We start from the raw sequence: 27,002 nt of genomic DNA, 5'->3' as shown, positions 1-27,002 counted from the left end.
ATTTGTGTATTCATTAATATCAAACCAAAGCACGACACAGTTCATACGGGGTATTTTAGAATGAAGTATTAAAAATTTAGGGACAAGCTGCTTACACCAGCACAAGGAATAAATTTCCTATAAATATGGGCTCCAAAATGCATACCTTAAGAGCTTTCCGCATTTGTTCAATATTGATACTGTGAAACGCATCTCTTCTACTGAAGAAGGGCTAAGAGCTCTTAAGGTGCGAACTTCAGAGCCCAAGTTTACTGGACATTTTTTTGTCAATAGTACGTCCTCCCAAAATATGGAAAGCAAAGAACTTACAGCAGAAGAGACGTGTTTCACAATATCGAGTACGAAAAAGTGGTCGTAGCTCTTAGGTATGCATTTTGAAGACCCTGTTTACTGTACCTTTTTGGTCTTGTTTTGGTGTAAGGAACCTGTCCTTAAAATTTAAGACGACATTCTCAAAAATCCTGTGTACGTCACTCACCTTTAGATGGTGCAGAGACTGTAGCCGTTCACTCTCCGTACTGCAACAGGGACAGATCGTACCTGAAAGTGTTAACTACATAGGTACCACGACGAGTTCCGAGTAACGTACCACATGTTCGAAAATACACTCTTATGTATTCTGAAAACTCTCCAAAAAAAAAAAAAAAAAAAAAATCCATTGCTTTTAGGTTCGAGAATTGTTAGTGGTATGCGTGCGTGTGGTCAGAAGTAATTCCTGATTGTTCACTATCGTACGAGTAAGTTGAGAATATATATATACTTTCTTGCGACTTAGTACTGTAATGAAGTTTATAAGTACTGGCATTATACTGTCGCGTAACACGTTTTTACACAACCAGCACCATTTCAGTAATGTCACCGAGTAATTCATGTTCGCGTGTGTGTAGAGACTACGAGCAATAACAGTTTCCATTTGTTAACAAATACAGAACACGTCCATGAAAATGCTTTCGTCCGATTCTTAACAATAATGAAAAGCTGCTCGCGCAGTTCGTGGCTGATGGTGACTCTCTCCTGTCCGCGCTGGCGACAATGCCGGCCGGGGTGACCGAACGGTTCTATGCGCTACAGTCTGGAACCGCGCGACCGCTACGGTCGCAGGTTCGAATCCTGCCTCGGGCATGGGTGTGTGTGATTTCCTTAGATTAGTTAGGTTTAAGTAGTTCTAAGTTCTAGGGGACTGATGACCTCAGAAGTTAAGTCCCATAGTACTCAGAGCCATTTGAACCATTTTTTTTCTGGCGACAATGATAGGCTTCGGCAAGCATGCCTCAAATTAAATTACAGATGCTGGCGCCCTTGTAATGTACAAATACACGTAGGGCGGTATGACAGTACGCTCATAAACTGTTGTTTATAAATGCCCATACAGGTTTCATCTTTTTCGTCCCATTACGAGTGGGTGATTTTATTCAGTTCTGTAAAATGCGAACATGTAAGTACTAATTATTCAAACGAAATTAGGCCTAAAACCGTTTTTGATTGTTGTGGTTGTTGCCTTATTTTTTACATTATTGAGTTGTGTAGGATCGTCTTCACATAATTGTGTATCTGTAGCTTGTGACCTAGAACTAGAAGTTACTGAGAGTTCGGTCGGCGATTTAAAGAAACATATTATCTATAAAAGTAATTTTGTTGCGTAACAGGTATACGAGGATTTCCATAATTCTGTCACTAGAACTTTGTCGTAGAGACGTGACCTTCACTTCGCAACTCATCAATTTTCGTAGGTAATTGCCCTTAGTATTTAGCTATCCTTCTGAGTTAAGACATTATTTATGACTATCTTAGTAGATACTTTCTTGCCATGTCCAATAGTACCTTACCCAAATGCTAAGCTACAGTATGTCCCGTATGGAAACTGGATAAGTGATCCATTTCGTACAACTTTTTAATACTAGCTGCATACGAAAGTACTAGATACACCAAACAGAACACGAATAACACCATGATAAAAAAGACAGCGGTAGTGGAAAATTGTTTGGTAATACCGCCTTGGTTTGTCAGATCACTGAGCAGCGATGCGCGCACCTGATCAGTAGGTGCTGCAACTGTATGGAGTGCTGCCGCCTAGTTAGCGCTCCCCCAGGTCAAGACCTCAGCAGGCGCTGAGCGTCGTTGGCGCGCAGCGGGCGTAGCCGCCACGCTTGGGCGTCGGTCGTGTTATCGCCGGCAGGTTGTGAGTCACCGCCTGTTGAATGGCCACCCGATGGTAACGAGCGCTCGTAACTCAGCCGCAGCTGCTCAGGGAAGACGCTGCTAGCCTGCTACCGCCTCACTAAACGAGCCTGCCGCCCTCTGATAACTAGGGTTGCCGCTTCTGTCAAGTCTGACCTCAGCAGTGGCAACAGCTGCTACTGGAAAACTTCCGGTTTGGACTGAAAAAAATAGAAAAGGGAAAGAATGCTAACGTTTAACGTTCCGCCGGCTATTAGGTCAATTAGAAGCGGAACACGATCTTGGATTGGGGAGAGATATTGACTGTGCCCATTTCGAAGGAATCATCCCAGTATGTGCCTGAGGTAATTTAGCGAGACCACGGGAAATCTAACTCTGGATGACTGTATTTCGAGTGCAAGTGCAGTGTGTCCAGAAACTACACCATCCGTCTCGGTAACTGGTGCAAGGAAGTCGCTCTTTATGGGATATGCAAATTTGTGAATCCATTTCTTTCTTTTCTCAGTTAGCAAAATATAAAGATTTCTAGTCTCCAGAAAAGTCATTATACTCGAACATAATATGTGTTCCAAAATTCTACAACTGATCGACGTTAGAGATATAGGTCTATAGTTCTGCACATCTGTTCGACGTCCCTTCTTGAAAACGTGAATGACCTGTGCCCTTTTCCAATCCTTTGGAACGCTACGCTCTTCTAGAGACCTACGGTACACCGCTGCAAGAAGGGGAGGCAAGTTCCTTCGCGTACTCTGATATCCCATCAGGTCCAGCGGCTTTTCCTCTTTTGAGCGATTTAAATTGTTTCTCTATCCCTCTGTCGTCTATTTCGATATCTACCATTTTTTCATCTGTACGACGATCTAGAGAAGGAACTACAGTGCAGTCTTCCTCTGTGAAACAGCTTTGGAAGAAGACATTTAGTATTTCGGCCTTTAGTCTTCTCATCCTCTGTTTCAGTACCATTTTGGTCACAGAGTGTCTGGACATTTTGTTTTGATCCACCTACCGTTTTAACATAAGACCAAAATTTCTTAGGATTTTCTGTCAAGTCAGTACATAGAACATGGCTCTGAGCACTATGGGACTTAACTTCTGAGGTCATCAGTCCCCTAGAACTTAGAACTAGTTAAACCTAACTAACCTAAGGACATCACACACATCCATGCTCGAGGCAGGATTCGAACCTGCGACCGTAGCGATCGCGCGGTTCCAGACTGTAGCGGCTAGAACCACTCGGCCACCCCGGCCTTGCCGACCTACTTAACAAAGCATGAACAGTTGATTCGCAGCTTGTACAGAACTGACATGTCCTAAATCAGAACTTTCTTCGTAGTACTCTACATAAATCATTACTTGCAAATGCAGAATTAAATGATTTAGTGAGAGATTTCAGTACACTTTTACGTACTTATTTCAACAGTGTCCAATATTTTACTAAAGCTGGAATATTACAGAACATCTCTGACATAATATGACCAAATCGACCACAAATTATTATATCGAAAGTGACTGTCTTCACTAGTTGGCTCCTTTGGAATATACGTTTTTTCTGCGGTGGTTCAGCCGAAGAGACGTATGTACATGTACCCATGGCCAGAAAGTGATGCGCCTAACGTCATGATGAAAACTACGTTGACTTATGTTCTGTGCTGTATGAAGTAAAGCCATGGGATAGTTGGAAGGAGATTTGTTCTGACGAATGACTTTGTATTACGTGACGCTCTCGGGATAGCGCAGTGATTCATGAAACGTCTGATGAGTGTCAAATCCTGTAATGCGATTGACCGAAATGACATTTGGAGATCGGAAGAATCGGAGTATTGTGCTTCCACTCGGGACAAACGGAGGCAAGAGAGAAAGATGGGATTTTAATATCTCGTCGATGTCACTTGAGTCGAAGTACTAGCTCGCTGTCCAAGAATTAGGGAAAGACATTGGTTATGGTGATGATCGAGTAATCGTATTAGCACTCGTCAAAAGTGATTCAATGAGAACACCTAAGTGAAGTATTTGAACCCCGCTTCTTAATATACGGTTCCAGTACCTTAACGTCTCCGCCTCGTATTACGGAGTGTTCCTCGTGTAAAACTACTGAAGCTGTTAGCACCATAAGAGGCCAAAGCCAAGTCGGAGGGTTACGAGAAAGACAAACAAAGCCCATTTGTTGTCACGCCTGTTCAAAGTACTGGTTTGAAAAATTCTGAATAATAATTACATGTTCTTAAAGCAAGGTTGTCGCCAGACAACGTACCTATATATTTGGTACTCTCATTACAATTACCCGCGAAGAGAGCGCTTTCCATCCGTCTCTGTATGTGTACACTATCGGGTCAAAAATGTCGGAACACCCCTGTGTACTACGGAATTGACCATTAGACTTCACGAGAGGCAGATCCACCAATATTGAAGGACAGAAGAGAAGCAATAACAGTAGAATGGGCTGTTCAAGAGAACTCGGTGACATCAAACCTGGAGTAGTCAGTGCATGTCACCTGAGTAACAAATCCAGTGGGGACAGTTCAACCCCTCTAAAGCCGCCCAAATCGACGGTTGGTGATGTGTTTTGAAATGGAAACGTGAAGGAACAACTACACTTAAACCGAGACCCGGCAGCCCTCATCTACTGCCGGACGAGGACCGTCGAACATTGTGGATGGAGGGAGGGGGGGGGGAGGGCAGTCGTTGAAAAAAAAGTTGCATGAAATTATCGGAAGGAATTATGCGTGAGTTCCTAAGTGCTACCGGCAGTCCACCTAGCACATTGACTGACTACATTGGGAGTTAAAAAAAATGGTGTAAAATGGTCGCGCAGTTCCTCGTAAGCCACAAATTTCTGTAGCCTACGCTAAGCGTAGCTTGAGGCTCTGTAAAGAGATGTTGGACAGAGGATATGTGGATAGGAGTGACTCGGAGTGATAAGTCGCGCTATACCGTGTGACGGTTCGATGAAAGACTTTAGCCTTGGAGAATCCCTGCCATCATGTGAAGTGCCAACAGTGAAATACGGAGGAGGTGGTGTTGCGGTATTGGGTTGTTTCTCGTGGTTAGGATGTGGTTCCGTTATTGCGCGTAAGACAACTCCAAATGCGGAAGGATATGAACACGTTTTACAGTATTGTGTACTGCGTACAGTAGAGGAACAGTTCGGAGAAGAGGTTGATTGTTTATATCAGCATGTAGTGGACTCTGTCGCAAAGCAGCATCTGTGACGCAGTGGTTTGTGGACAACAACATTCCTGAAATGGACTGGCCTGCCCGGAGTCCCGACCTCAACCCAGTGGAATACCTTTGGGATGAATTACAACATCGACTTCGTTCCAGACACCTGCATCCAACATCACTACCGTCTGTGGTTTCAGCTCTTGAGAAAGAACGGGCTGCCATTCTCCTGCAGACGTTCAGACGCCTCACTGATAGCGACCCGGATAGAGTTCAAGCCGTCACAAAGGTGAATAGTGGACACGCTTCATATTAATGTCTTGTAATAGGTGTCCAGATATACGGTACGGTAAAACATTTTATCACGTAATGTCTAGAATAGCGGTGGGAATATAGCATATAGTGGAAGCAGACGATGATTGAAGCCCTGTTGGACCGCGCTTAAACATTTGGGGGTCCGGAAAAATTTGGATTCCACGCATAGTGAATGTCGAGAATGAATGACGCCCCCTTAAGGGTGACGTGGCAGGGCGCGTAAATGTTTTGATAACGCCGAAGTGGTTGGGTGCTGTGTAGGCACATCAGTGACCCGGAACGCCGTGAACTGTATTATTATGAGCACCGCCCGCGCCATGGAAGTGTCGGCGGCGCCGGGCAGCGCCGGGATGTCCCGTTGCGCAGCGGGGTCATCGACCCTGAGGAGACGGCGCATGCGCATTCCTACGCCTCCCCATTGTACCCGTCGTCTGCTCCCGGTATGGTTCTTCCTGGATCCACACTTGCTGCGCCCCTCCCATATAAACGACGGCATCACTTCCGGGTAAATTATCTGATTAGATGGCATCACGATCTTTGATTAGTGGGAATAGTGGTGATGGGGGAAGGTAGATACTGATTGTACAGTTTGGTTCAGACTATATGAAAATTAATTTTGAAAATAGTCGCGTACGTCGCTGAACAGTTGACACAAAGCTATAATCTTGCATCGGTAGGAGCAGGAGCAGGTGCGAGGATTTGATCGGTACGTTGTGCTTAGAGGTTATGTGGGCAAACGAAGTATCCAGTTGTTGGGCTCGAGAGGTTGGTTCAAATGGCTCTGAGCACTATGCGACTTAACTTCTGAGGTCATCAGTCGCCTAGAACTTAGAACTAATTAAACCTAACTAACCTAAGGACATCACACACATCCATGCCCGAGGCAGGATTCGAACCTGCGACCGTAGAGGTCACGCGGTTCCAGACTGAAGCGCCTTTAACCGCACGGCCACACCGGCCGGCGGCTCGAGAGGAGAGAGAGAGGGAAACTGAGTATTAGAACGACTTACTCGGAGACTTGAAGGTGCAGCTCAGTTAACGTAGGGTGGTGAGAGTCCATTGCGTCTCTGTTGAATACTCCCGCAGTTCTACGGTGGTTGTTAATGGTGATAGTGGAAATTTAAGTAGAAGCGCGGTGTCGTATTTGTTTAGAGATTTCAACCCTCACAAGTAGCATCGTTATTCGACGATCTGTGTTAAATGGCCACCGGTCACATGTGGACGAAGTAAAACTTAATTCACCTGTCGACGGCTTCGTTAAATGCCGCACCTTTACCTACATCCTACATCACCTTAACACTTGCGAGAAAGGACATTATCAGTTATTGGGCATTGAGTGAGAGTGGGCGGGGGGGAGGAGGCAGAAAGAATAAAATAGCTAAGTAGCAGACAACAGTCGCATTCAGACCTACCGTTTCACCCTGCCTTATATCGGGACAAAAGAGAGTGGAGAGGTGTTTGTGATGCATCTCTGCAGAGAGGCGTGCAAATCATTTTGAGACAGAAGGGACGCACGCCTGCGTCTCTGCTGCCAAAGGCGTAGAATGCAGCTAGCTGCTCCACGACCCCCACTTTGCCGGCGCTGATGTGTTTGTTTCTTCGGTCTGCTTTCATCACTCTGCCATTGACTGCAGCACTTGTTTGTCGTAACACTGCACGTTGGCATATACGGAGGTCAGGGCAAGTTCTGTAAGGCACAGACACAATGCAAATGATGGGGCTAGAGATATAACTGAGAATGATGCATGTCCTAGAGAACTTTGCATCGCTCTTCTTGACAGCACAGGCGCTGTAGTATCGTGTTTACCCGCCGATACCAGGCAGCGACTTAAATTAAAATTTCCTCTCCTGTACTGGTTCAAATGGCTCTGAGTACTATGGGACTTAACATCTGAGGTCATCAGTCCCCTAGAAGTTAGAACTAGTTAAACCTAACTAACCTAAGGGCATCACACACATCTATGCCCGAAGCAGGATTCGGACCTGCGACGTAGCGGTCGCGCGTTTCCAGACTGAAGCGCCTAGAACCGCTCGGCCACACCGGCCGGCCCCCTGTACAGGAATTACATAAAGTGCGTAAGAGTACAGTTCGTGACACAGGAACGACGACATGTGGAAGTTTGCGTCTGGCCGTGTGTTGTGCACTGATAGACGAAGCTGTTAAGGCGATCGCTCGCGTAAAACGGGAAATCCAGGTTCGAGTCTTGGTCAGGCATAAATTTTCAGTGTCGTCGTTCCGTTATGCAGCTGATGGTTGCTTTTTCATTTTCGCAACTGCGGATACATTTCATGTCTTTCATAGCAACTGTAGCCGCAGCAGCGCCAGCTCCTTCGGATATGCAAGCACAGCCGAAGGAACATTGCATAGTTCCTAACAACACAGGCCCTGCAATATCGTATAAATATTCTTTGTTTATAATAAGCATACGAGCGACTGCACAGTAGACCGTTATTTTAAGATGTGTCGTATCATGTGTTGTTGGTTAAAAACGCAATCGGCCATAAATACTTTTAAAAAAATTTTTGTGCCATTATTGGTTTCGGACTACCATGCCCATTATCAGATGGTTAACTTAAGAACTGCATTAAGGGTTTCGTCAGCGGCATGAGATCCGCTCGTGCACTGCAGAAGAATAGCAGGGTATTTTGCGCCACTAAAGTGCAGGAGGTACTGTTGGCGAATGCATTACTGACATTAACGGTATTGAAGTTCTTCAGAAGTATTTGTGACTGGTTGCGTTCTTCGTCAACAATCCTTAAAGGCCGCGGAGTTGAGATTGTCCAGTAGGAATACAATAACGTGTAATGTGTTTGTGACTGCTTTTTGATTTGTTTAGTATCAGTAACATCAATTAAATTTTTTTTTCTGTATGTTTCAGGTGAGAGACTTGTTCCGGCTGCACTTCCCGTAAGTAGTGTCGTCTCAGTATTAATGCATGACTAAAATTAACGCAAGGGTTGTCTGTAACAAGAAGAAACAAATAGCAATGCGGTGTGGGCATGCGTTATTTAAATCTGCAAGGCAAATCGTAATCTGTTGAAAAAATAATGTGTGTCATTCCTGCGGCGACGGTGGCATTATGTCGCGCCGATAATACTAATAGACGAGTGGCGGATGTATAGGTTGAACGTGAACAAAACCGACAAACCGCGGGGACGGATTCGCCACGTAGCGTTTGTTCCTTGTGTGTTGCAGGCTGTATGATTGACGCAGCGTAAGGAGCAGAATGGTGCGGTATTCTTGTCGCGAACAAGCCGATATAGTGTTTGTGTATGTCCAAGCAGATGGAAACGATCGAGAGGCTCCATCACACAAGAATTCGAACCTTTTTTGGGCGTGAGTGTAATCGTGGGTCCTTTTAGACAAGCGAACGTGCCGTGAGGCGGCGGACTGTGCATACACCAGACATGGAGGGCCGGGTTCTACAGGATGTTGAGACTAACCCTCGTACAAGCTCCAGGCAAGTACTATTATGTGTATCGTGCGTGACAGTCGCTACTAGGCCTATCACCTGCAATCCCATGGAGACCAATCAGAACATCTGTTGTGTCGTTAACGGGATGCAGGTCTGTGCTGTGTTCCGGGACGGTTTGTTGTCATTGCATGCACACCGTCCATTTCCGCATGTGTTCATAGGACCTGTTTTCCTCCAGTTACAGTCAGGAATCAGTCGCTGGGGTTGTGGGGTATATTAATGTTCACCCTGTATTTCGGCACATATCTTGACATCCAACACACTTTCTCGTATTACAGCTAAATCATGCTGATTCATTTTGTACAAAGCACTTGTCTTTGTCGTCCACCGTGCGTGATGTATACTGCTATATCCTTTTATATAAGTTTAACGTTGGGTCAGCTGACAGTTGTTAGTTTAATTAGAGTATTTATTACTACGTACAGCACTGATATATATGCCACGGCCAGTATGAGGCGAAGGGAAGCTTCATTTATCAGACGAATATCTTCTGAGGGTTGCTAATCGAGGTCCGGGTTGTTGGAGGGAGTGTTCATTAAGTTTTTCCACAAAGTATTTTGAAGGCGCTGCTGGTATTGGCCATGTGATAGCATCATGTAGAATTCGTTTGGAAACCGAAGGAACGTGTAGGTACTTTCCAGATGTACGATTGTTTGAAGAGAATTTTATGACATTTGTCAAATCGAAATAAGTTTGTAGTGTGGTTGCATTCCGCACATTATATCATGTGACCTGTGCATGCTCAGTGATTGTTCCTCGTTGCCTTGTTTCCGTACACAACCGTGCAGTTAGCGCGCAGATGTCCAACAAATATACTATATCGCTTTTCCACCGTGGAATCAAATTACGATTCATATCCTTTCCTTAGATATGGTGTAAAAGTCTTCCAGTGACATTAGTTTGTTAAGTAGCTGCACCCTAAACAAAATGTATGTTGTGAATTTCTTCAGCATCTTGACACCACAGTATTTACTGTCACAAAAAGAAAGAAATATACATGAAAACTGAAAATACATTACCGGAAAAAATCGGAACTCCAAAAAGTAATTAATGTAGAGTATTGTTGGGAATACATTTGGCTAGGTGACATATTTAAGTGATTAACATGCAAGAGCACAGGTTAATGTAAGCAGGAGAGAAACAATTGTAAAGGTGAAATAGTGGTACATCAACAACCGGCGTACCGCCAGAATTTTGAATGGAAGCACGCTAACGTGCACGCATTGTGTTGTGCAGGTTACGGATGTCAGTTTTTAGGATGGAGTTTTGTGCCTTTTGCACTTGGTCGGTCAATACAGGTACGGTTAATGATGGTTCTGGATGACGCCGTAGTTGTCTGATGACGTCGCATATGTGTTGGGTTGGAGACAGTTCTGGGGTTAAGAGTATGACAGAGCAACGTGTCGATACTCGTGTAGAGGATGTTGGTTTACAATAGCGGTGTTTGGGCAAACGTTATCCAGTTGGAAAACACCCCGTGGAATGCTGTTCATGAGTCGCAACACAAGTTGATCACCAGATCGAGGTACAAACTGGCAATCAGCGGGTGTGGGATAACCACGAGAGTGCTCCAGCTGTCATACTAAATCGCATCCCAGACGATAACTCCAGGTGTAGGTCCAGTGCGTCTAGCGCGCAGTCGGGTTGGTTGCAGGCCCTCCACTGACCTCCTCCTACCCAACACATGGCCGTCAGTGGCACCGAGGCAGAACCGGCGGTAGTAACACGATTCACATTTTCCGTCGCACTTCACCTAGTGTAGACCGGGCACTCTGCTAGGCATGCCCGATGTGAACTGACTGGACACGGCCCGTGCTGCCTGAGTTGTTGTTCCGCCGGCAGAGGGCGCGGCCGAATTCTCGCGTGCCCTCTAGTGGACGGGACTTAACTTGCGGCAACTACTGTCCGTGACGCGCCGCGCCGATGTGCGCCTCCCGCTATTTTTCTGGTGGCTACTGCACCGGCTTTCACCAGAAAACACAACAGACATCCATCCTGCCCTACAACGAGCTCTCGATTGATACCACTGAATTTGAAAATGACGGTTCGGAGTCAGTGGAAAGCATGCTGCACGGCATCTGGCTCGGAATTGTCCTTGAAGTAAACGATTTGTAACAGGTCATTGTGTCACTGCCTTGCCAACTGCTGCTCAAATTTCTGCTGCAGATGCTGTACGATGCGCCAGAGCCATACGACGAACACGTTAGTGGCACGTGGTCGATCGGAGCCCGGTCTTCATGCGACCGTACATTCTTCTGTGATCACCGCTGTACAGTGGCTACATTCGCGTCATGTCTTTCTTAGGTATCGCGCAAGGAACATCCAGCTTCTCGTAGTCCTATTAAACGACTTCGCTCAAACTTTGTGAGGTTTCGACAGTGGCGTCTATCTCTCCTTGAAGGCATTCTTAGCTAACGTCAACTAACCACGTCCAAACCCAACGGTAAATAACGCTCATGAGCGTTACAGCGTGTATTGAAAGCAAAGCTGATTTGCACCCTCACAGTCGTGCTACTAGCGCCACTCTTATGCGACTAGCGCGAAATTTGAATAGACATCGTCTTTCAGTTGTAGGAACACGCCTACCAACTTCCATTTATGCCCCACAAATCCTCCTTGGTGATGCGATTTTTTTTTCCGTCAGTGTATTTCGACTTATAGAAAAATTGTGTGAAAAGAACTGGTTCATCATAGTTCCAGGCAGGGTACGAACTGCCTGTAAACTGTAAGTCTTGTCACAAATCACAAAAAGTACAACATTGTATGAAAAACAGTGAAAAACTATTTCGTCAATTTAGTAAGAACATGGACACCCGTAACCTGCAAACCACTATGCAGTTTATGGGAAAGATTGCTTCCCATTGTGCCAGTCATTAGATCTTCTTTTCGTTCCATACATGTATGGAACACGAGAAGAATGATTGCCTTAACCCCTCCGTGCGCGTTGTAACTAGTCTAATCTTTTTTTCGCGATCTGTACGAGATTGTAGTATATTCCTAGACTCCCTTCGCTTAACTTCTTCCAGTATTTTCGCGACTCTCTCACATGGGTTAGCCTAACGTAACAGGGCAGAACGGTTTTCAGATTAGAAATTAACATGAAAACCTACAGATAAAGAGTAATCTGCATCTCAGGTATCTACTGAGACTTGTTTGTCGCTGTAATTAGAGAGAGCTGACAGAACACGCAGCCGCGTGATGCGTCTTTGTTAAAGTCCCTTAGAACGGCACTCCGGATTGTCACAGGGACACTCCCTGCGAGTTCCGAGGACGTACGACTCTCCGGACCTAAGCGTTTTTGTCACGCTTTCTAGAGCCGTACACTCGTACGACACGTCGCGAGTTGGTAATATTTTTTGTTTCTTGTGGTCCGCCGGCCCGGGTCGTTGTACGCGCCCCTGCGGTATATTTTCGTCCCCAGCAGCACTTAACGGCGGGCCGCCTTGGGGAATAATGGAAGGAAACGCCAGTCAGGACCCCTGGGAAGCTCCGCTGGCGAGAGGACGCTGCAGCCCCGTTTCCACGGCCGCGTAGTGGGGCTGCCAGCTCAGCTGCCGCACCTTCGAAGCGTGGCTGAAGAGCGGAGATAACGTTCTGTGGGAGCTCGGTTAACAATTAATAGCCGCAGTAGAGGAGGAGAAGCATGCGTGACATCTTTGTCTAAAAGCATAAACTGAGGCGACAGAAGTCACGGGATACCTCCTAATATCGTGTCGGACCTCTTTTTGCCCGGCATATTGCACTATCTCGACGTGGCGTGGACTCAACAAATCGTTCGTAGTCCCCTACAGATATATTGAGCCATGCAGCTCCCTCAGCCACCCTTAATTCCGAAAGTGTCTCCGCTGCAGAATTTTGCGCACCAACTGATCCCTCGATTAGATCACATAAATGTTCGATGGGATTCATTTCGGGCGATGTGGGTGACCAAATCATTTGCTCGAAGTGTCCAGAATGTTCTTCAAACCAGTGGCGAACAATTTTGGCCCAACGACGTGGTAGCATTGTGTTGTTTGGGAACATGAAGTTCTCGAATGGCTGGCAATGATCTCCAAGTAGCCGAACTGGATCATTTCCAGTCAATGATGGGTTTAGTTGGACCAGATGACACCGTCCATTCCATGTAAATACACCCCATACCATTATAGAGCCACAGCTAGCTCGCACAGTGGTACAGGCTATGTTGTGCTACTAGCAAAGTCGTTTGCTGCCATAGCCCATGAACGCAACATTTCGCGGCATTGTTCTTCGAACGTCCCATTTTAATTTCTGCGGTTATTTCACGAGTGTTGCTTGTCTCTTAACACTCACAACTGTACACAAATGCCTGCTCTGGTTGTTCAGTGAAGGGGGTAATTCCTGAGATTTGGTATTATCGGCACACACTTAACACTTGAATCTCCGAATATTGAATTCCCTAACGATTTCCGAAGTGGAATGTCCCATGCGTCTAGCTCCGACTACCATTCGGCGTTTAAAGTCTGTTAATTCCTGTCTGCGGCCATAATCACGTCGGAAACCTTTTCACGTGAATCACCTGAGTACTGTGTATATGCGCATTTCGCTATCCCATGAATTTTGTCATCTCAGTGCACCAGGATTGTGGCGAGTTGAAAGGAGGACTAGACGGTAGTCCTGCTTTACATACTAGACGGTAGTCCTGCTTTACATTTCGTTACAAAATCCAAACGTGATGTATATTTGGATTGCAGTGGCAGTTATGAAGACAACAATGACAAGTGCTTGTAATGTCCTCCAACAGACGATCAGTGCTCACTTGCCAATCGTGGACGCGGAATGCGAACTGTAATAGCTGTTTTTACGGAGAACAATCTGTCTTGCTGTCCTTATTTGACGACTGACTATCTAGGACGGTGTATGGGGCGTACCTGTTACTCCAGCAGCGTTCCAGAGCAGGACGTGTGAAGCGCAGCCATACTTTAACATCAACAAATACGTGATGGATGTCGGAAACAATGATTGTGAGCGATGTTAACACATGCCAGGAGATCGTCGGAGGCCCTTGTTTGACCAGACATCGTTTAGCCTCATCGCTGAAAGGAATAAGCGGACATTACAGTTGGTGCATCCTCGCGAAATCAGTACGACCAATTACGCCAATGACGGAGATTCGTTTCCCAGTCGCAGAGGTCACAAAGCACTACTCTAGCGATATTCCTCTTACACAGAGTTGGAGACAATTCTTACAGACTGGCGATCACAGAGTGTGGAAGCGTTATGTATGTAGGAACGTGTCGAATGTGATATTTCACTAGAGTATCCAAATTTAATTATTCTTCTCTCTGTGACCCTACACCTCGTCATCTCTGGCAGTATAATTGGTTTGAAGCATAGCCACAGTTCACAAAATTTCCAAACGCCTGGAACTGTCAGCATGTGTATGTAGTCAGAGGTTTGGAAACGGCTCAGTCAGCGTGTCATTGGTGCAAAGGTGGACTTTAATATTATTTGAAATCACGGAGTGCAGATGTGCAAGTGATATTGTTAGACTATGTTTCACTTTCAACGAAGAGGTCATTGGGCTGCGTCGCCAAGTTACATGCAGCTGCTTTATTCAGGAACAATACGAATTCCACCGTATACTCTGCCGTGACATGCTGTGCGCGTCGTTTCCTTCTCATAGGGAGTCTGAATTGTCGGTAATGTCGTCGAAATGTGCTAATACCGGTGAGAAACAGATTAAACTGTTCTAGCCATTACTTCCACTGTTAATTCTTACGTGAATGTCTTGCATTTTGGCTTATGGCACTTCTTTTCCAGTTAAAATCTGATGCTTTGTGTGTACGGGACTATTCACTCGCCTGCACTAACAGACATGGCAATTTTAAACGTCTTTTGCATCGTAAATTATTTTATGGCTGAATACTTCACTCCTTCCTGTGTCCCAATTAAGCTAGGCTGAAGGATATTTTAAAGCATTCGTTCTTCTAGTTTAATATTTATGAATCTTACTTGTTGTTTTCGAATTGTGATGAGTGCTGACAATAAACTTCATAAGGACTGTGAGGCTGTTGTTGTCATGTCCAGTTGTTTAAAAACATGTCTACAAGAGATTTTTAACTGGACACCACCGCACACTATACATATTACGCGCTTTTGTGCAACACACACTTTTCTTCCTCAGCGACGGGTACCCAAAAATATGATGCCATAAGTCGTTGATGGATGGCAATAGAAGACGTTGGTCCAGTTTTTTACATTATTATCTCCAAAATTCAACCCTAGCTGATGCAAATCTTAATATTACGGATGCCATTGGCTCCGTGACGTGATCTCGGCGCGCACCGCTTCTACGGCCGCCAGGACAGCCCCGGGGACGACGGCCGCTGCTGCTGCTGCTGCTGCTGCTGCCTGTCCGCCTGGGTCGACCAGTCCGGAGCCGGAGGCTGTCGACCTCGCGATCGATACTGCGCACGTGTTCCGGTTCCGCGTTCGTCTCTGGGCCCGCTCTGTTGAGAGTCGATTGCTCGCATTGCACGCGCCACTACTCCATTTGCGGCGAAATCTGCGCACTGTGTCGGAATTACAAAGGCCCGTCGCTTTGTAGCCACTTGTGAACCGTTTCACTTGGCGAGCTGCCACATCGCAGGTTTGTAGAAGATCGTCCTTCGTCTGCAAAATGCCTGTCGCACCAATTGTCGCGCATCGTGTCCTCGGAAACGTTTTGTAGCAGCGTTGCTGAATGAAATTTTCTGTTTTCGAACTACGGCTTCAAAACCAGGTTTTGTCGTCAGTTCTTTCATAGATGTTAAACAATAAGCGCCATCCTCACACGTGATGCATAATTTTAAAGGGTCGTTATAAAACCGTGAAACTTTGTTTTTTGGTAGTTGCAATAAATCACGAATTCAAAAGTAGGGCTACGTGGAGGTAAAAAAAAATATATATTACAGGATACATACGCAAACGTTTTTAGACGAAACAGTTGCGTATAACGTAAATTACCGAAGTTTTTGGGTCGTGGTCGAAGAAATAGCCTCAGTTGGTTTTGGTGATCCTTAAATGATCTCCAACCGACTATCAGGCACAATTTTTTGGAATGCGCCCAGCATACCAGTAATGTCCACACGCTTCTAAACAGCAGCGAAGACCATCTCCACCGACGTCAAACCACATCTCCCATTTGTAAGTACACGCATACACCACATCCGTGTCGCGTTAAAATAAAAGCAGGACGCACTTTCCTAACTAACTGTTGTTCAATACTGAAGTTGCTGTCGGCTTAGAACCGCGCACAGCTGCGTGTAGAACACTCAGTGGCACAACTTCTGCCCGGCGAGTGCTACTGAGTGGGTACAAAATTGTGTTAAGTATTTCGAGACAGCGTAATTTAACAACGAGGTGATTGGAAGTCGGGACACAACTGGTTATGAGTCCAAGCTGTGACGACATTGCCGTAGCATGACGCCCCCAACTATTCCATTGGTCCTGGCAACAGGAGTTCTCTCACGATGCTGCAGCTGTCTCAAATTTAGTCTTCAGTAACAATACAGCTAAGGACGTGAGGAAGAAACTTTGCCGGCCGCGGTGGTCTCGCGGTTCTAGGCGCACAGTCCGGAACCGCGCGACTGCTACGGTCGCCGGTTCGAATCCTTCCTCGGGCATGGGTGTGTGTGATGTCCTTAGGTTGGTTAGGTTTAAGTAGTTCTAAGTTCTAGGGGACTTATGACCTAAGATGTTGAGTCCCATAGTGCTCAGAACCATTTGAACCAACCATTTGAAGAAACTTTAATTGTAAGATAAATAACTCTTCTGTAAAATTTGTATCCCATATTTTATTTGTGACTTTCGCACATTCACGTGGATTACCGCACGAACAACCTTGTCACGGGTTCATGAGTAGTTCCATTTTGACAAAGCGGTCATGAAAGGCAGTAAAATCTCGTTGCTGATCTCTGTCCCTATATTTTTTGCCTGCGGGGCACTTGGCTCAGCACACAAGGAATGGATTCCTAAACTTTCGCCAGGTTGGCTCTGAGCACTATGGGACTTAACATCTATGGTCATCAGTCCCCTAGAACTACTTAAACCTAACTAACCTAAGGACATCACACAACACCCAGTCATCACGAGGCAGAGAAAATCCCTGACCCCGCCGGGAATCGAACCCGGGAACCCGAGCGCGGCAAGCGAGAACGCTACCGCACGACCACGAGCTGCGGACTTTCGCCAGGGCTCGTTTGATTTTTTGTGTGAAGAGTGTTAGAAGCACACCATCTTAAGAAGTCCGCAATAAGTAACAGCTGTAATACGATAGCTCTCTCCAGAAAAGCCTGTTACGATATTAAATCATAACCGATATCTGAACACTTGCAAAAAGTATCTGAAATAATTACCGCAGAAACATCTCTTCTTTTTATACTTGAAAAAGACAGTTACGAATTATGCCCAAAATTTCGTAAAACACTCAGTGGAAATTTCTAGTTGAAGACTTTTTACGTAAGATGTCAGTTTTAGATAACCGGCACCTACGAGGTGCATTCAAGTTCTGAGGCCTCCGATTTTTTTTTCTAATTAACTACTCACCCGAAATCGATGAAACTGGCGTTACTTCTCGACGTAATCGCCCTGCAGACGTACACATTTTTCACAACGCTGTCGCCATGATTCCCTGGCAGCGGCGAAGGCTTCTTTAGGAGTCTGTTTTGACCACTGGAAAATCGCTGAGGCAATAGCAGCATGGCTGGTGAATGTGCGGTCACGGAGAGTGTCTTTCATTGTTGGAAAAAGCCAAAAGTCACTAGGAGCCAGGTCAGGTGAGTAGGGAGCATGAGGAATCACTTGAAAGTTGTTATCACGAAGAAACTGTTGCGTAACATTAGCTCGATGTGCGGGTGCGTTGTCTTGGTGAAACAGCACACGCGCAGCCCTTCCCGGACGTTTTTATTGCAGTGCAGGAATGAATTTGTTCTTCAAAACATTTTCGTAGGATGCACCTATTACCGTAGTGCCCTTTGGAACGCAGTGGGTAAGGATTACGCCCTCGCTGTCCCAGAACATGGACACCATCATTTTTTCAGCACTGGCGGTTACCCGAAATTTTTTTGGTGGCGGTGAATCTGTGTGCTTCCATTGAGCTGACTGGCGCTTTGTTTCTGGATTGAAAAATGGCATCCACGTCTTATCCATTGTCACAACCGACGAAAAGAAAGTCCCATTCATGCTGTCGTTGCGCGTCAACATTGCTTGGCAACATGCCACACGGGCCGCCATGTGGTCGTGCGTCTGCATTTGTGGCACCCACCTGGATGACACTTTTCGCATTTTCAGGTCGTCATGCAGGATTGTGTGCACAGAACCCACAGAAATGCCAACTCTGGAGGCGATCTGTTCAACAGTCATTCGGCGATCCCCCAAAACAATTCTCTTCACTTTCTCGATCATGTCGTCAGACCGGCTTGTGCGAGCCCGAGGTTGTTTCAGTTTGATGTCACACGATGTTCTGCCTTCATTAAACTGTCGCACCCACGAACGCACTTTCGACACATCCATAACTCCATCACCACGTCTCCTTCAACTGTCGATGAATTTCAATTGGTTTCACACCACGCAAATTCAGAAAACGAATGATTGCACGCTGTTCAAGTAAGGAAAACGTCGCCATTTTAAGTATTTAAAACAGTTCTCATTCTCGCCGCTGGCAGTAAAATTCCATCTGCCGTACGGTGCTGCCATCTCTGGGACGTATTGACAATGAACGCGGCCTCATTTTAAAACAATGCACATGTTTCTATCTCTTTCCAGTCCAGAGAAAAAAAAATCGGAGGCCTTAGAACTTGAATGCACCTCGTATATCTTGTCTCTGTAGTGAGCCATTTGTAGTCACGAATTGGCTGCAACATGGGAAACACAAGAACCAGTCAGCCCAGCGACGAGCCGCCCCACCCACTCGTATCCACACTTTGACTCTGGAGAATAGGAAGATTAGTGTTTAATGTCACATCAAAAGCTGTTTGCTTCCAAAATTGTGGAAGGGGTTTTCTATATGTCCTGAATTCTGCGAAAGCGTGCCATGCATATTAACATAAATATAGCAGAAACCTTTTTCATAGCAGTAATGCTCTGTCGATACCGAACTCATTAGAGATGGCACACTAGATCAGCTGTCTAAAAGTGGAGAAAGGCATTAACAGTGGACTTACTTAAGGCTCGTCGGGTTGTTGCTTTGCTATACATTATGTCACTTTCAAACTGGATGTAGGCGGCGCTGTAGGATAAGAAAGGTTGTACTGTGTAAGTAAAGTGCAGCTACTGACAGAGGTCCAGTGTCGGCTGCAATTATCGTGTGGTATCGAAATTTGGTAGATATGCTAACACGTTAATGCGGAATCGATTTGCGCTTGAAAAAATTTGTTACGATTTTGGGCCCAGGAGCAAATCTGGTACTGTACAGCATTTTTTCGACGTCTCCAGTGTTCATGTTGAGCAAATTGTGTAAGCGGTCGTTAACAATAAAATCAGCATTATGCCTTTCTCAATTGTGTGATCTTTTCTGCCTACGTCCCGTTCTTAGTCCATTAAATATGGAAACATTTCTATTCGTCTTTCTTGCATTCACAGCGCGAGATTTGCACCTGGTGGCCAAAATTGGAACTAATTTTTTTTCCAGCGTAGATCGGTTCTGCAGTAACGCATTACCATATCTACCAGGTTTTGCATTACCATATCTACCAGGTTTCGCTATTGGCAACGGCCTTGCCGCAGTGGATACACCGGTTCCCGTGGGATCACCGAAGTTAAGCGCTGTCGAGCGTGGTTGGCACTTGGATGGGTGACCATCCAGGCCGCCATGCGCTGTTGCCATTTTTCGGGTGCACTCAGCCTCGTGATGCCAACTGAGGAGTTACTCGACCGAATAGTAGCGGATTCGGTCAAGAATACCATCACAACGACCGGGAGAGCGGTGTGCTGACCCCACGCCCCTCCTATCCACATCCTCCTCGGAGGATGACACGGCGGTCGGATGGTCCCGGTAGGCTACTCGTGGCCTGAAGACGGAGTGATTTTTTTTTACCAGGTTTCGCTGCCATGCGATAATTAAGAGCCCACATTGGACCTTTGTGAGTAGCTGCACTGCAATAATACCACCCGGTACATCGAAGTTTATTCGCTGACTGTGAATTCCTTGTCATCAGTTTTATTGGGTACAGATCTACTACCCAATAATGATGTGCGAAAATATGTGCCGGACCGAGGTTCGAAGCCCGATTTTCCGGTCATGGCGACTGGTCGCCTTACCCGCTTCATCTATCTGTGCACGCTTCCCGGACGTACGCAAACTTACACATGTCACACATATCGCAGTTCACGAAATTTCTCACTTAGAGATCAAAACATTATTTGGATTCCTACAAGAGGGAAAATGAGACAACGAGGAATCGAGACTAGCATCGAAGTATTTCGTACCGCTGTGGATCGTCAGTAGAGTTTGTTCTTTCAGACATGCATGTAAGATTGAGTTGATTTTAATATCCCGTCGATATGGTGCTCATTAGAGACTAAGTCAGTTGAACTAGGACAAAGACGGGAATAGGCCGTGGCGTCTTTGACCACACCAGCATTATCCTGGTGTGGTTTAGGAAAACTTTGGAGCCCCTGAAGCAGTTTCACCACTGGGTAAGTAGAACGCTGACACTCTGAGGTTGTCTTTTTTTACACTGAGCCACCTGGTTCGATAGTGAAAGATCGTATCTGTTTTAGCAGCGCGCCGGACAGAACGCCAAGCTTCCGAACTTAGCCTTTGTCGAATTGCTGCATAACAAAGGCACAGTGTGCCCGCCCGGTTGGCCGTTCGGACAACACGGCTTTCCGGGCGGGAAGGAGCGGCTGGTCCCCAGCACGAATCCGCCAGTCTGTGGATGGTTTTTAGGCGGTTTTCCATCTGCCTCGGCGAATGCAGGCTGGCTCCCCTTATTCCGCCTCAGTTACACTATGTCGGCGATTGCTGCGCAAACAAGTTCTCCACGTACGCATACACCACCATTACTCTACCACGCAAACATAGGAGCTACACTCGTCTGGTGTGAGACGTTCCCTGGGAGGGTCCACCGGGGGCCGAACCGCACAATAACCCTAGGTTCGGTGTGGGGCGGCGGAGGGGTGAAGTGGGGTTGTGGACCACTGCGGCTGCGACGGGGACGGAGCCTTCCGTCGTTTCTAGGTCCCCGGTTAACATACAATACAATACAAGACACAGTGGTTCGCGAACCACAAGGGAGAGAGCCGATGCTCTAGCAGCGTGGTGCAGCTGTAACGACGCAGTGCGTGACGTGACTAGTCCTGTGTGACGTGACTGTAGTCCGATCGACGAACCACGGCGGATCGCGAATGTCGAGGCATGGACAGGAATGGCGTTGTTGATTATCCCAAGCGACAGTTGCGGTACGTGTATGCGCGTGCTCTCCTCGTGAGGGAAGCGTACATCCTGCAAATTATGTCTCTCGCTTGCTTGTGCAGAATTTACCACTTACCACCACCATCAGCGATGACAGCTCGCAAAAAATGAAACTGAAATTCACTAAACAAATCGCTACGATCACATTTAATGCTCGCATTAGCTACAGCAGAGCGCTCATATCACTACTGAACGCTCATTGGTTGTCGGTGTATGCGTGACGTAGGTGCGCAGAACGAGCCGAAACTCGACCGTCTCGTTCGTGACGCCAACTGTAGAGTATAAGGCAGCACAGCCCCGCTGGTGGTGGAGACGTTGTTTTGCACGCCTCGACGGAGGCGGCAGCCGGCGTGGCGGGCCCCCTGTATCGACCGGACAGGCGGAGCCCCTGCGTCTGGGCGCGCACGTGCGCCGCGTGCCACGCTGCGCCTCGCGAGAATTCGGCCGCCGCCGCGGCCAGCCGAGCCTGAAATGGGATCTGACTGGGCCAGCGGCCGCGTCCATCACACGCCCGGGCGCGGCTGCGATTCCGCTGCTTCACGCTTTCTGGCTCCCGGTGACGAGTGTTACAAGATTCGATTCAAATTCTTTCACGGACGATTTCTCAACCCTTCGTAGATCCCCCTTCTGCTCAAACAGTGATCTGAACTCCCTCGACAAAATGTCGCAGCTCGTTTAAGGAATTTTCTGAGTATTTGGGTGTAAGGGACAGTTGGTAACGATGCACACGCATTGTGCAGAATTTTCTGCGTTAAGTATAATAATTATACAAGATGTTAATAAATTAGCCGCTCGGTGTGGCAGAGCGGTTGTAGGCGATTCCGTCTGGAACTGCGCGACCGCTACGGTCGCAGGTTCGAATCAAAAATGGTTCAAATGGCTCTGAGCACTATGCGACTTAACTTCTGAGGTCATCAGTCGCCTAGAACTTAGAACTAATTAAACCTAACTAACCTAAGGACATCATACACATCCATGCCCGTGGCAGGATTCGAACCTGCGACCGTAGCGGTCGCTCGGTTCCAGACTGTAGCGCCTAGAACCGCACGGGCACTCAGGCCGGCCAGGTTCGAATCCTGCCTCGGGCATGGATGTGTGTGACGTCCTTAGGTTGGTTAGGTTTAAGTAGTTCTAAGTTCTAGAGGACTGATGACCTCAGAAGTTAAGTCCCATGGTGTTCAGAGCCATTTGTTAATAAATTACTTATACGAAGGTAACCTTTAATTGTGAAAAAGGTAAATAACTTACAGAAATGTTTGACATAGCACTGAGTGCAGCGTATCTTAGAGTTCTATTTGCAAATGATTAACATGGCTACCTTTTGCAACACGAAAAATGTCTCATCCGTAACCAGTTTCTTGCCAAATCCTGTGAAGCAAGTTCGAAATATCGTGGCAACTGCTTGCGATATCCGTCGTTGCTTGTGTTTCCCGGAGGCGGGAGTCACAAACACCCTGTCTTTAGTGCAACCCCAAAAACAGAAGTCTGTTGGAGTTAAATGAGGTGACCGTGGTGACCATGATACTGTTCCACCGCCTCCAGTCCGAGTCGGCACATTCTTGCGGAGATACGCGACAACTTCACGATGATAATGTGCTCATGCTCCATCCTGCTGGAAAATAAATTCTGTACCCGCATGCTGTTACAATTGAGGCATTAGATAATGTTCAGGCAGGGTATGCCAGTTACAGTTGACTAGGCAAAAAAATAAAGGATCGTAAATCTTGTCCAAGCATACAGCAAAAAAAAAAAAAAAAAAAAAAAAAAAATCTCAGGCGAGTCCCTTACATGTTCGATTACGTGACGCGGTTTTTGCTCACCCCGTATCCGAATATTATGCCGATTCACTTTATCGCAGGTATGGAAGGTGGCTTCGTCACTGAACACAATTTTATGAGAAAAATCATCTTCAGTCTGTATTTTGTTAAACATTTCTGCACGAAATTCACGTGGTTTTTGTCACTTTGTCCTAACAACAATTCTAATTCGTACGGTTTGAATGACAGGCTTTTCCTTAATACCCTCTACACTGCCACATTATGCATATTCAATTGTAAGCTGGCACGTCTCGTTGATTTACCCAGACTACGAATGTAAGAATGGTGAACTCGTTCAGTTGCTACGTCAGAGACTGCTGGCCGATCCTCATCCTGCGTCCTTTGTGATGCGCAGCCAGCTTACAAGCAATCCTGTCGGAGGAACATTCGCAACTGTGCATCATACCAGAGGTTGAAAATACCGCTACATTTGTAAAGTTTTTTATTTCTTTGTGTTAAATAAAGAACATTTCAACTGTAGCGGTATTTTCAACCTCTGGCAGCCAGCTTAGTTGAAAAGATTGCACCAGTCGAAAATAGTTTGTCCTATAAGCTGATGGCTTGCAATATTTATTCCTGAATTGTCTCTGAACATAGTAGCGGATTTGGATTTATCAAACCATAAACAGGACTGCGCGCGCTCTGTGACATTATACGACTCCATGGTGATTGTGATTGTTACAATAACTCATTCGCGCATGCCACCTACCAGGAACGTCGGGAACTAACACATGTGGCTTGCAATCACGAGTGGAGTGCACGAAAACATCGTACTTGGAAGGGGTAGGGTCAGAAAATTTCAAAATTTTATTGAGACGCTGTGAAGACCGTTTCGGCACACCTAAGGCTGCGGTACGTGCTACTGACCTGATTCTCACACGGTAAGGATTGCTGATCTGGGGACTACTTAGGTGGACTTCGTTCACAATGCCTGGCCAATGAGGGTGCGAGAGAATCACGTGATGCGCCAGACGCACGCAGCCAGGAGACGGAGCGTGATCGCTTCGCTCTCCAGCTCGTCAGTCTCCGGCCTGCTAAGGCAGACCTCTTCTGCACTTCCATGCTACCTCCGGGACTTTCTCCTTTGAATGTACTACTTCATTATTTTAGTGAATTCCACTGACACGGATTCCAAACCCTAAACCACACCCGCCGCCATGTACGGGATAAAATGAAGTATATCTGTAAACAGCGATTTTTCTTGGCGCAATCAGCTGCTGACATTTTAATAAATCACTATTTAACGCATAAACTAGCAAAAAAATCAACTGTTACTTCAAACCAAAGAGAGAGAAGAGTAAACAGTAACTTGTACGTGAAGATTTTGGAGCCAGCCGTCGCGCTTAGCGTTATAAGAGTAATGACTGTGACGTAGTTGCCGTTGCAGAAAGAAAAGATCAGCATAGCGTCCTTGTACTGCTCTTCTATTGCATTCAGTAATCCCATACATGAGATGCATATCGACCAGCTCTTCATCGGTAAGCTTATCCGAACTGCTGCGTATCACTGTTATGTACATCTAACACTGCCAGAAAAAAACCGACGCGGATCCGAGCAATACCGAATGCATCACGGAGGGCAAAGAGTAAAGTTGACATTACTATTGTCAATAACAAGCAGCGTGAGTGAACAAGTTTGCTTCCAAACAGTACACACCACGCGTAGTATCGACCTTTGCTCTGTTATGCAGACATTTTCAGTGCATTGCAGATACGAAGATAAATGGGGGAAAGCGAGTCACAAGAGACCATGGGTTCGTCATACCAAAATACTCGGAAAATATTTCCCGAAGAACCTCAGAAATTCAGGTTCGCCGCGGATACATTCACGACGCGCCTCGATGGTCATGGGATGATTATCAGATGGATTTCGCTATGTTCACGAGTAAAATTGCACTTTGGGCGTGCACATGTAGTGTTTGTTCGTAGGACATGTAGTGTTCGTTCGTAGTCAGCAATGTAACGCGGATGTTATGCATCTCTACCGCGCGCTTTACTAAGGGATCTTTTCCACTCTAAGCAGAGTCCGCTGCTGCGGTCTGATTGGCTATAACAGATTCAGTTACCTGCGACTCCTAAACAATTTCCACGTACCTGTAACTTCGTATTTAACAGCAGACTGCTGTAAGGGATATTGCCACCGCAAATATGTTCTATAAATAATTTTCAAACATATTGATGCTCTTCACCGACATTTTTATTTTTATAATTTTTCATTAATTGTTATGTAATCTTACCTACTCGTTTTTCTTTCATTTTTTTCTATGAATGACCGTAACTTGCAGTTTGCTTCAGAAAATGGTGCCTCCAGTAGTAAATTGAAGAAGGAAACATCTTTAAACAACCAAATATTCCGTAACCAGCGAACTTATTGCGACTGGAGCGTTATCTACAGCAAGTATCGTCATGCCTAGTGCTTAATAGTAAATTTTTGCACGTGTAAAGCAATTTGAACAATACTCGGCATGTTTTATTTCGACAAATCAAAAGTATGTGATGTAGGGTAGCAGTAGATCGAGTCACGGACTGAAAGATAAAGTTTGCGACCAGTCTTCGTGCTGTTTATTTAATATGTGCTTTTTTACAGAAAATTTATATCCAACACATAACATACCGAAATATACAGAAGATGTATGTAATCCACAACTTTTGGAAGATTAGAAAGAAACGTTGTATAGAAAGTTTAGTTTTATGTTAATTCCATGTGGCATGTTATTAACTTTCACTTTAATTTGAAATAAACTCTGTGTTACAAGTATCAAATCCGAAAATTCCAAACTATTGATTAGGTTCGATACTACTGAGCCCACGCAGCCAGTCCAATATGCAACGAATTTGCTGGCTGATCCTAAGTGTACGGAAGTAGTATTTTAACACACTGTCTACGTAAACTGTATTTTTCATGAATCAGTGTTGTTCGTTATATACTCTATACTATCAAAAGTATCCGGACACCCCCGAAAACATATACACTCCTGGAAATTGAAATAAGAACGCCGTGAATTCATTGTCCCAGGAAGGGGAAACTTTATTGACACATTCCTGGGGTCAGATACATCACATGATAACACTGACAGAACCACAGGCACATAGACACAGGCAACAGAGCATGCACAATGTCGGCACTAGTACAGTGTATATCCACCTTTCGCAGCAATGCAGGCTGCTATTCTCCCATGGAGACGATCGTAGAGATGCTGGATGTAGTCCTGTGGAACGGCTTGCCGTGCCATTTCCACCTGGCGCCTCAGTTGGACCAGCGTTCGTGCTGGACGTGCAGACCGCATGAGACGACGCTTCATCCAGTCCCAAACATGCTCAATGGGGGACAGATCCGGAGATCTTGCTGGCCAGGATAGTTGACTTACACCTTCTAGAGCACGTTGGGTGGCACGGGATACATGCGGACGTGCATTGTCCTGTTGGAACAGCAAGTTCCCTTGCCGGTCTAGGAATGGTAGAACGATGGGTTCGATGACGGTTTGGATGTACCGTGCACTATTCAGTGTCCCCTCGACGATCACCAGTGGTGTACGGCCAGTGTAGGAGATCGCTCCCCACACCATGATGCCGGGTGTTGGCCCTGTGTGCCTCGGTCGTATGCAGTGCTGATTGTGGCGCTCACCTGCACGGCGCCAAACAC

At 46.1% G+C, this 27,002-nt stretch overlaps 1 protein-coding gene and 1 pseudogene across 1 annotated transcript in view; both read left to right on the top strand.

The window, feature by feature from the left end:
- LOC126411401 (uncharacterized) overlaps window positions 1-27,002 on the top strand; it is a 1,067,733-nt gene that overhangs the window by 819,638 nt on the left and 221,093 nt on the right.
- Window positions 19,835-19,952, top strand: LOC126430080 (5S ribosomal RNA; annotated as a pseudogene).

This window comes from Schistocerca serialis, chromosome 1 (genome assembly GCF_023864345.2).
Source record: "Schistocerca serialis cubense isolate TAMUIC-IGC-003099 chromosome 1, iqSchSeri2.2, whole genome shotgun sequence".
Classification (NCBI taxonomy): Eukaryota; Metazoa; Arthropoda; class Insecta; order Orthoptera; family Acrididae; genus Schistocerca; species Schistocerca serialis.
The sequence above is the reverse complement of the archived record's forward strand: the minus strand, read 5'-3'. Positions and strand labels throughout refer to the sequence as shown.